Here is a 12669-nt window from a genome sequence, read left to right on the forward strand (position 1 = left end):
CTTCAAGTAATGTGTGTGTCAGCATTACCGATCCAGGGATGACACTGATGCACAGAGATCAGACTGTTTGAGGTCTGGTCGCTACAAGATGGTATCAGAGCACACGCTGACTATAGGACACGACCACTAAGCTAAAGCCCTAGATCACTACTCTCTCTTCTCATATCTGACTCCTCATCTTTTCTACTCTTTTAGGATGGCGGATGCAAGGAACAAGTGCGTTATGTTACGTGATGCAGTGCGGTATGGCAATCCAGTTTCGGATTACCTACATGATTAAATACACAGCATATAACACAACAAAAAACACCAAAGCCTATAGCAAGGACACGCAAAAAATGATGAAGTACACACATGTATACACAAGTGCAGTTCTGCTTTGTACGCGATGCAGTGCGGAAGTATAACAATGCAGTTATGTTGTCATGCAGTATACATATATAAAACATGACAAAACGCCCGTTCGTACAGAAAAGTGGTGGTTAAAAAAATTACTGATCAAAAATAAAATAAAACCACCTTAAAAAAACCACGTTCGCATACAACCACCCAATCGGAGCAGTTCCATCGCCACAAGCCCACGATCACAGATGCAAAACCAACCCACGATCTGCACAACCGCATCGTCAAGGTGATCGTGCAGTTTATCCGACGCGGCCATCCCACCCCGCGCCCTCCCCTTAAATTCAGATCCCTGCCAAAGGCCTTCTCATCCACAACAACACAAGTATCCATTGCGCTGCCACCAAATCGCTCAATATCAACACAAAAGCACCAAGCCCTGCTACCGGCGATGATGTTCACCGACGAGTATAAGGGCGACAAGGCCGTGGAGGCGGACGGCAACACCAAGTTGCACATCATCCACACCAATGACAAGAAGCAGATGGCGATCTCCCTCGCATAGTACGATCGCCACCTCATCCTCCACCGCCACAAGATCATTGGCATTGATCTCGAGTACGACAACGAGCCTGAAGCGACACAGAAACCCGCCCTCTGCTAGCTCTCCATCGGCAAGAATCACCCAATGCTGCTCTTCCAAATGAGCGCCTCTGCAAGGTGCACCGTCTTCGACAACTTCCTCGCCGACCCCAGGTACACCTTTGCAGGCTTCTCCATCAACGTTGACAAAACCAGGCTGGAGCGCGTCAAACTGGAGCTCGCCAACTTCGTCGACATCCAGAAGGAGTGGAGGGTGCCCAAGGCAACCAAGGCATTGGACTCCCTTGGAGACGTCTCTGGCATGCTCATTGACGACTACTACAACAACATGAAGAAGAAGATCACTGACGACGAGCACAAGCGCTGGGCCACCTTGCCTCTTTCCATAAGGCACATCGAGTACGCGGCAAAGGACGCCTACGCATCGTACGAGATATGGAACCGCATCACCCTCACCCAGGACGGCCTTCGTCATGCAAAGATGGAGAAGGAGAAGCCCCCCAAGAAGCGCGCCAGGAGCAGCTGGGGATGGGAAGAGCCTAACTGGTGAAGAAGAAGATGGTGCCGGCCAAGAGCCAACAATGCCAGCGTTCTTTTAGAATTATCATCAAATTTGCTTTATGTTGTTTCCTTATGTATCGTTAGTTTGCTTGTGTGCTGAACCTAGTTTGCTTGCCATACAGAATCGCTTGTAATGATGAACTTTGATTACATTAGTTTGCTTTATGTTAAACTTAATTTGTTGGTGATGAAATTGTCGTACAGAATACCTGTGATAATTTGTTTTCTGTTGTCTGCTCATGTATCATTAGATTCGAGCAGTGCACAAAACGAAAAATAAGTTGCAGTGTGCAAACAGGACGCATGCAGTGCAAATTGTGTACAAATGCAGTACAGACTATGTCGAATGAAGTTTTAACATAACCAACAAATCAGTGCACGAACCTAAATTTGAAAAAAGAATACATAAGAGCAAAAAGACAAAAAGAAAAACGCAAACACGTAAATAATCAATGCAGTGCAGAAATATATGAACGTGAAGTATAGAACCATAATCAATGCATTACGCGTATGATTTACTAAGAAATGCACTCCCATACATTGAAAAAAAATATTACATAATACCAAAAACACGGAAACAAAAAAATGAGAACTGTACATGCAGTACGGAATGCGTGCACATGCAATTCAGAACCCTGATCAATGCAGTGCACGCCCTGACATTGAAACAAACACCTAAGACAGAAAAATACAAAGAAAAAAAATTTGACCACCCAGGTGCTACCGGCCCCAGCCAGTCTCGTAATAGGTCTGCGCCCACATAAGGTGAGTCGTTCTAAGTCACAATTCATGGGGATAGCCACACATGGGCCCACAGGTCAGAGAGCATAGAGCTGCGAGCGCAGTGTATAAGCGCCCAAATAAGTTCGATACAGCGGCCTCGCCGCCTCTTATAAACATGTCGGGCGCGCCTTCCGCAGGCTCGGTGGGACTAAACATTAGACCGCACACAGCGCACCGGGAACCAGCCGTGCTCATAGGCCGAGTTGGGCCCAATTGCATCTTCACTACCCGAACACAGGGCCAACAAAAAAAAGAGAGGCCACTGAAAATTAAAAAAAATCCTACATACCATACACAAACACAGACCCAACCACGCGTTCGCAGTTCGTCGTGATATGACAATGCAGTTCACTATTTTCAAGTAAGCAGTCCTGTTGCTTCTCAAATGCATTTGTGTACACTAAATCAGAACCAATCCACCACCTAACACCAACCACACCATTTATTACTTCCATTGCTCAATTGGTTGCATAAAAAAGTATCCATTCGTGCTACAGACTAACACAACTCCTCCCCCCGTTCCTCATTTTCTTCATATCGTAGATCTAGGGTTCATCCCATCCACAGCTCTTCTCTAGAATTCCACTGAACCCACCATGGAATGTAAGTGCGGGTGCTTGGCAAGGATGGCGCTAGTAGCGGACACATGCATGTACGAAGAAGGTCTAGAGCTCACCAACACCAAGTGGCGCAGCATGCTCGGGTGCCTGATGATACCCAACAGGGGGTTTCGTGCGCCATTTCTTCATCGCCTCGCAACCACATATCTCCAGGAAAGTTGGGTATGTTTTTCCCCTCGCATAGTTTGGACATAATCTAGCATGCAAATACACATCTGAATATATAGTTCAATCAATTTGTTCAGTAGTGTCAACAAAAATACAAAACAGAATTTGTATTGTTGTTCAGATTTGTTAGCTATTAAGACTAGATGCTTCCACCTATCTTTCTTCAGATCCACACCAGGTATCGACACTAGTTAGATCAGAATCCCAACACACGAACAAAAAAAGGGTCAGTAGATAAGCGTTGCAGTTATCTTAACATGCTGGAGAAGTACACTATTACTGACATTGCAGTGCAAGCATGTTGCAGTATAATATATATCCAAGTAAAACTAGGGGTCAATTGCGTATATAAGTTTGTTCATACATTGCAACTACTTTAGAAAATAGCAGTCATATATATGTAACTATTTAAGTCAACATAAATAGATCATACTAAGTATAAAAGAAAAAAAATGATGTTTACTTATAAAATTCTTTTTCCACCCATTCCAATATGCATAAACTACCATCCATAATAAAATTTCATGCTCCGAGTTCGGGGAAGGTTACTTTGGAGACAGAACACAAGAATGGTATGCAGACATGCAAGCTGACTACCACATCAACTCTACAGACTGCATCAACATAACTACTGGTTGGAAAGATTTTGTCTCCCAGAATGGCTTTGAGGTCGGAGAAGTGGCCATGGTGTTTTTCTACAAAGAAGAAGACTCCATCAAGTTTACAATATTTGCACTCTAGGCTGTCTAGTATGAAGCAACCAATATTTGTTATGCTTTGGTTATGCTGTATGCTTTTAAAATTATTTCCATCAGACAATTTGAATGATGCCTATTTAATGTATGCAACCTCAATTGCCTCATTTTATCATCCTTTTTAGACAAAGTTGCTGTTGGCAGTAATGCAGTTCTCTCAAGCACATAGTCTGGTACTAATAATAAAAAAGCAGCCCTCTGAACAGTAACAATGAAATGCAAATGGTCGAAACTTTGCAGTTAACATATCATGTTCAAGAACAATTCTCATAGTATGTAGTTCAAAAAAATTCTTATAATTACTATTCATATAACAAAAGCGTATAATGCACCATCCATTCTAATAGCAGAATTGAACATTAACAACACTGCTAATGCAGTACGGAAATGCATATTATGCAGTCATCTAGAACACAGAATGCAGTTTAAGAAAAGGAGAAATCTCATAAGCAGCCATAACCACTGTAATGCAGCTACAACAAAGTACACTACCAAAGAAAATGCAGTGAACTACAACGTATGGACGAGCAAAATCAAAAAAATCGACAAAAACAGAGGAGCGGACGAAGCTCACCCGCCAAAACAACCAAAATAACAAAGAATTGAAAACTAACTCCTAAAAATTAACAAATTATAGAGTAAACGGACCGATTAAAATGAACACAACTAAAGAATTCCTACTAAAAAATAACATCCGACCACAAAAAAATCGCATCTGACGCGAACACGAACGAACAGAGAAAGCTCGTCCGCCAAATCCCTCGATTTGCAAGCACTTTAGTAGATTTTCCTATAAATTAGAAAGAATAAAGCTAAAATGACATGCAGACACAAACTGAATCATCCCGCAACACCTGATTCCACACAGAAAATGCGAGCGGAACACCAGAAAATGAAGCAGTTCTCCCGTGAAAGGATTGCAGTGCCCGGTGTCAAGAAGATGCAGTACACTTGCGTTGAGCGTGCAGTGCGGAAGTGCTAATAGTTATTCTGCTAATATTAGCAGAATAGACCATCTGTATATATATATATACATACTGGAGTGATTTTGTTATACCAGCTGTTATTAAATTGAATGTGCGCGAACCACTAAATAAAACTCGATCAATAAGGTGCCACCACGTCCAGGACGCACAATACTGTATCATTCACGCGGTCCCCGACCCTCCATCAATTTGAAAACTAGACTAGTCAAATTGTCAATTGGGATGCCTCTTCGTAAACAAATGCACTCCTAGCTTCAGAAAACTGCACTCCTACGTGTACCCGCGAGTGGGTGTGAGAGAATTAGTGCGTGCGTGCACCGCTTCTCTTCATGAGAGTACAATATACTACGCCCAAAGAACATTCTCCACAAGAGTAATAGTATAACTGTGTGACGTGTGAGTTAAAATAAAAGGTGTGTGATGTCTTTTATTTTTTTAGAAGTTCTAAGGGTACGGTGTGAATAGCACATATGTGTGTGACGTCTACCTACAGATAGACGGTGGGTGCGAGAGGACTCGGGATAGTCGTGACTCGTGAGGATGCATGTGTGCGTGAATCATATCTGACAAACGTTCACCAAAATTTGTTTCCTAATGAACATCGTAAGAACCGTTAGATCAACATCCGATGGTGTCAGTTTTGCCATGTCATTTAACATAACAGCCACTCCTTCGACACACAAATCTTCCACGTGAGTGTTAGCAGCTGCCATATGCTCCTCCATCCGTTCCAAAATGTAGTGCATATAGCTTTATTGAAAATTCAAGCCTCACAAACTTTTACCGAGTTTTCGTATACCAAAATGCACATATAGAAAACCCAGTATATATCATTTCATTAATCTTCAAGAGGTAACTATAAAGATGGGGGGAGTGTACAAAGAAAGACCGCCGTATGACCTACAACAATTTCAACCATCCTTTGGTGTGGAGGAATATCATAGGAACTCTATATGATATGCTTTTTATACAATTTTTTTCCTGTAGAGCCTATTGGTTCATAGGAATAAATTCATACACTCCACATTTCAAAGGAAAATAAACATGATATCATTTTTATAGCTTTAGAGCCACTTGGTTCATATGAATGAATTCCTATACTCACACAATTTCAAAGGAAAATAAACATTAGCGTATATTCAATACAAAAGTTCCTATGATGGCAACCAAATGACTTCTCTTTTCTAATCCCTCCTCATAGGAATTGAGATACATGTCATCTCTATATTCATTAGAAAAGTTCCTATGATGTGAACCAAATGACACATCTTTTCCAATCCCTGCTCATAGGAATTGAGAGACATGTCATCTCTTTCCCTACAACTCCCATGTATACATCCTCTCTATTCCTAAATATCTAGTACAACCCACTAGTAGCTTTTTTCATGGACATGCATGCAAGTCATAAATCACATTGTTTTTGCACTCTATGCATGCAAGAACCACATCATCAATTCGTGCATGTTACTCATAAGTTATTTCTTGCATTAGATTTTGTATTGACAATGTATGTGTTGGTCACGTGCACATGTATGTAGTTCACATTCACATTTTTGTTAGAAATGTCATTCTTTTAACTGTAATTCATTTTTTCTCTTTGTATTACATATTCATTTTAAGCATACTTTCACTTCCCACTAGTTATAGTTGTTTTCGGAGGAACTTTTGTGCATTATTTTGAATAGAAAATTTCACGTGGTCGCGGGTATATTAAAATGCAGGGCCCATGCGTCATTGCCTTTTGGTCGAACCTACGTCCACAATTTTTTGTACTACGTATATCTCCACTGGTCCCCAAACCCAAAATGTTGCCTTATTCCCGTAAAACCAAGCGGCCCACCCGTGTTAAGACATCGAATTGAACTCAATCCCTCGCCCGTTTACTATGTCGTGGCCCCGCATGTTGTAGTACTCCTACAAACCCTACCCGCCGCACACATCATCGGTTTTCTTCAAGAGGACGAGGGAGAAGCGGATTTGTAGTGGAGGCTCCTACCCTAGGGTGCCCTAGGTAGCTGCCACACGCATCATTGGTTTTCTCTTTTCTTTATTCTCTTGCGCCCTAGAGTGAAATGATGGTTTGTTCGTCCGTCCAGCTTAATGCGTGAAAGGTGGGGCTTTCTGATTTGACCCCTCATCGCTCATTTACTATTTCTGCGGTGCTACGACCGGGGTGCCTCCAAGTCAACCATTGCTCCGAACTATAATTTGGTGCATCGCACGTGGAACAAGACGGTGGATGAGCCACATGTCGGCCAAAGGAGTCCTGTTAAGTGTGTCGCCACTTCGTGTGCGGACTGACCCTGCTTGAGTTGTTATGCCAACACAACAGGAGCAGCCTACGACTTGGTTTTGCTCCTTGGTGAATCCCAGCTATATTGATCTAAAAAGATACTACTCCCTCCGTCTTGGTTTATAGGGTGTGCATGTGGTTCTAGGTCATCCATTTGACTAACTAAATATGAGTTACTACGTCACAAAAAGTATATCATTGGATTCTTAAGCGGATGTAGTTTCTAAACATATATTGTTCATCACATAGTACTATATAGCTAGTTAAATTCTCAACCTGGAACGACGTGCATGCCCTGTAAACCAAGACGGGGGAAGTAGTAAAAATGAGGTGATTTTACCGAGGGGTGGGCGGGGGAGCATGGACTATCATGCGGTCCCACGTGTCATGATGTACCAAGGTGATGCGCGTCCCTCTTGAGAAAGAACAATGGTAGAAGCAATACGTGGTTTTCTTGAAGGAAGGATATGATGGTGAAGCAGATTGAGTGAAGTGTGAAACAATGTTTGCTTCGTCGTCTGGGAAGGTGTGGCATTGTGATTTGACGTCTCATTGCTCATTACTACTACTGAGGCGCTACAACTGGGGTGCGTCCCCCCTGTTGTTTTGTGCTGTTATTGGGTGCATGACACGTCGACCCGGTTGCTATATGTCCCACATGTCGGTAAGAGGAAGTACATAATTCATGAAAGCGAGCATCTGTACTCTTTTAGTACGACACAAGAGTACAAGACACGACTTGGTTTTTGCTACTTTGCGCGATCCATCGAGACAAACCCGGACTGAAAAAGGCGACGGCAGGTCTTCTCCCGCGCGGTAGGATGGGGAGTTTGGCATAGTCTGTTAGAGGCAACGAGGCAAGTAGGGAAACAAGCAAATAAAGGTTGCGCGACTTAGTTTTGGGAAAATCTAATTTTACGGAGCTACATACCCTCTATGGAGATAGTACTACATACTACTCCCTCCTTTCCGGTTTATAGGGCTCGTCTAAAAAATTGTTTGGATTTCGAGGTGCATTAAATCACCCGATGCAATCAGTATCAAGAGAAAACTCACCAATGCATGTAGAAGTTCATGAAAATTTAGTGGTCGTGCATGCATTTGTTGTAATTAATGGATCGGTAAACATAACTTCTTGAGAAAAATGAGGGTACTAATTACTTGTGCAAACTACGAAATTAATTCCACCATTCTCCGTCTACCTTGGTTGGAGAGATTTTGAAATTGAGCCATAAACCGGAAAGGATGGAGTAGTAACATAGCCTATGGTGGCTTGCTGTACCACGGACTCCAAGGAAATTGCTGCAGTACTACTACTCCTACTACTAAAATACATATATTTCAAACAATATGATAATCTCTCTAACCAAGGTAGGGACGAGGAGTAACGGAGGGAGTAGTAAAATTTTCTACTCGTCCTGCGAGCCACCGCGCGCGTGGGCGAGGGAGCGGGCGTAGGCGTCGTAAGCAAGCTTCTCCTCGTTCTACGACTCTGTGAGCCACTGCACCTGTGGGCGGGGGAGACGTTTAGTAAGCAAGCTTCTCCTTGTTTTGCGTGTTGAGGGGACACATCAAAACTAATTCGTACATGGCATCTCCGGTGTATAGAGCCTTGCCTCTAAGGTAGGCCCCACATGGTTTGCCTCTTATCAAATGAAAAAAACCACAATGTATAGAGACTCTAACCAGCCTCTAAAGTGGGCCCTAGCAGAAATAAAAAAAGTATTGATTAGCAACACATTTGTCCAATCAGTACTATTTCTCTTGTACTCCTACTTTCTTATGCTTCCTAAGGCTGACAATTGGGACTAGATGAGTGTTACATTGTTAGACGCATCCTCTAAGGTTAGACGCAATGCTAGCCAATTTTTTGTTAGAGGCAGTTCATGCAATGTATAGAGGCCTGCATCTAAGAGCAGAGAGGGCTTAGAGGAAAGAAAAAGCATAAATTGTGGATGACCTAAGTGCCTACTTTCTGGTCTATATGATTCAATATAAAATCCACAATGCATCCATAATAGATGCTGACTGGTGGAATAAGTTTGTTACTCCACAGTTCGCAAAAGTACTGAGCATGTCAGACGGTGAACGGAGGGAGTACGATACCATTAGTACTACAGTTCTTTTGGAAGGGTTGTAGTAGTCCCTCCCATTCCCATGTTCACATTTCAAGCTTCAATAAAAACGTTGCCCACAAGGATTAAGAGAAACCTCGACAATGCATGTACTCCCTCAATCCATATAGGGTATAAAATGCATTTTGGAGGCTAACTTTGACCACATGTTCGAGCAATAATATGACATCCAACTTACACAAATCTACCATCAAATATGTACGTAGTCATTATACTAATAACACATGCATGCGTTGCAATTAGTACGTAGATAAGGTAGTAAACACTCACTATCTAGTAGGACTAGTACTAGTAGTACTCTACACTACTACTATGAGGCCATCCTCCCGGCAGAAGACTGCGGACACCGATTGTTCGTTCATATTGAAATTTGTTTTCACACAACAAAATATCCATGAAAACAACACATGGCAAAATTTCACGGTGAATGACGGATTTGAATTTGCTGGGAGGGGTGGGCTGGCAGGGGCTGTTTGGATCTTGTCTGGGGTAGCCAAAATATTGGGGACCCTTTTGTCCACCCGTGCCTTTGCCACCGATGAACGAGGAAGAGCTCGGGTGCTCATCATCCTCCAGCCCATGCGTTGGAGACGAGCTCGCACGAGTTGTGCTTTTCTTGTCCCACCACGTCGTCCGAGCCAGCTGCAGACCGACCAACGACCCACAAATTACACCATCCAACCGTAGCCACACACATTCTGACAGCAACTCAACCAACCAGACGAAATTCATGCAAACACGGCGAATTTTCATATAAACAATGACGGAATTCATATAATACCGGATTTTCATACAAACATGGCGGATTTCATTACATTCAAATCAACAAAGTGGTGCTAGTCCTGAATAGCACAGGTATCATAATACCTAGCCCAAATGGTCGCCGCCAACCATTTCTCTTCCCCATGTCCGGCAGCACGATCACCCGACTGCCGGGAGCCCCGAGGGTATATGGTCCAGCACAAAGGACGGATCACTTCCCCATCGCTCAACTCACATCGTTGGTTGATTAGCTGATGCCAAAGATGGAGTCTGAAGGGGCTTCTTCGCTTCGATGAAGGTCCTCACAACAAAAGGGTCCGGCAAGAAACCGACTGTGTACGCCAGCGTCGCCTCCGCAGTGGCCTTCATGGGACCCAAGCGCCGGCAGCCTCCCATGTTCTACTTCTCCTCGATGATGGCGGCGGAGGCGCTGGCCATCGACTTGTCGCTCTTCGCGCACCCAGCTTCTGTCTCTACTTGCATGGCGCGACCGCAGGCACGGGAGTCTCGGCCACAGAAACGGGAGACGCGGTCGCAAACACGGGAGGCGCGGTATGAGGCGGCGGCATGGTCGGCAGCGATGACGCCTATGCTCCCTGTCGTGCCGGCGTGGAGCAGCTCATCGCTCCTCGTCGAGTTGGCCTGTAGCGACGAGTTGCTGAACTGCGCGTCGGCTTGGGGCGGCAACTGGATCCATCGGACGAGCAAAAGGAGGTGGATCAGCGAGCTGCATAGCTCGTATCCGATGGGCTTGGCGGGCCACCCAGCCGGCTTGGATGCCGGATAACTACTCTTCATAAGCCATTGTAAGAGTGGACAAAATGGTGAAGGAGGAGATAGGGGAGCGGTGGAGGTGTGTGATTCTTGGCCAACGTCTGGCCTCATTTAAATAGGAGATGAAATAGACGGCGAACGGGAGGAGCTCGGCCGGCGTTGCGTTTAATGTCGGCCCGATCATGAATGGACGTGTGTCCAGAGTGGGTTTCTCGGCTTCCACACGTGTTTCATGGAGGCGTTTGAATGCAGCAAGGAGGCATGTTCAGCCGGGCATGTAGTGAGCGGCGCCCTCGACTCTGACGTACGACACCGCGCCGTTCTTACACTGACGTGTGGGATCGTTGGGTTCCTAGCCTGCATGTCAGTGACCCAACGCGGGCAGCGCACGGCAGAGGAGCTTTTGGTGGGCCATGGCGGTCAGAAGCAGGCATTTCATAAACCGATGATTGTTCATTGAGTGTGACGTCATGTATTTCATGTACATAAGCCTACTATATAATGTAAGAGAATTTAAATTTTTTATATATACGTTGATATCCCGTTCGATACGTTGTGATTCATAAAGACCGCTGCAAACATCAATGTTCTGCTTATCACAGATATGATTAATACATGTAACAATCCATGTCCTTAACAAAGGGTGCATGCACGTATAGATTGAGTGTGTGTCTTGCACCGTGTGTTGTGTGCATGTACGCGTGCGAGTGTTGCGTGTGTGCATGTGTAAGTTTTAGTATTGCATGCATGTGTGCATGCGTGCGTGTGTTCATGAGTGCTTGTGTATGTGTCAGTGTTGCACGCCTACATGCGTGTGTGTGTTGCATGCATGCATGTGTACGTACATGCGAGTATTGCATGCATGCATGTGGGCGTTGCAGACGTGTTTCTGCGCATGTCGGGTGAGTTTGTATTCACCACAGTGGCTCGTGCGTGCGTGCAATTAAAACGGCCGGCTCAGCATATCATCACAAGGCGATCCTTGTCCGCTGTGGTTAGGGGGCACGGGCAGCAAACCAGAGGTCTCACAACTTCGAATCCTCACCGATCACTAATTTATTACCACTTCTGTCTTTCATATACGAAGTTGTATATGGTAATGTGCATTGCTAAATGTGGACCATTTGACTGGTCAATTGATCATGTCATCAACAAATTACGAAGCTGTATGGTGAGCCAGTGATGGTATGATCACCATAAAATGTATTTTATTAACATAGTACAGACTCAAACTACCATTTCTTTCTTTCATATACGCGTTGACATGTGGGCCCCATGGTTACGTGCATTGATGGTGCAACACAAGTTGCGCCATGTGGAATGTTTGACTGGTCAATTGATGGTGTCATCAACAAAATACGGAGTTGTACAGGTGAGCCAGTGACCGTATTATCACGACATGTATTTTCTTAACACGGTACAAAAGCAAGCGCTCATATATACGTGCAAACACTCACCGCGATAAGTGCACACACGCAGACCCTACCCATATTAGCACCTTCAAGAGAGTGAGCTAGCATATGATCTTGAGATTTTATGAAGTCACCATAGGTGCCTCATAGTCGAGGGGAACGTCTCCTCCCACTGAACGCACATCGCCAAAAAATACTGAAATTAATCCATGATAAATGCGAGCACCAGGACTTTTACTCTGGTGGGCTGGGGAAACCACTGTCCTCCTAACCATCCAACCACAGGTTGGTTAGCACCACAAAATGTATATGGAGACTGTGATGAGCTTATTCTAAAGTCCAGTGACCATATCATGCTTTCTCTTCAAATACAATGACCGTAAGTGACGTCAACAAAATACAGAGCACGCTGCTACCTCTTGAGCACTGCGTTGGTTTTCTCTTGAAGTGGAAAGGGTGATGCAGCAAAGTAGCG

This window comes from Triticum aestivum, chromosome 7B (genome assembly GCF_018294505.1).
Source record: "Triticum aestivum cultivar Chinese Spring chromosome 7B, IWGSC CS RefSeq v2.1, whole genome shotgun sequence".
In the NCBI taxonomy this organism is placed as follows: Eukaryota; Viridiplantae; Streptophyta; class Magnoliopsida; order Poales; family Poaceae; genus Triticum; species Triticum aestivum.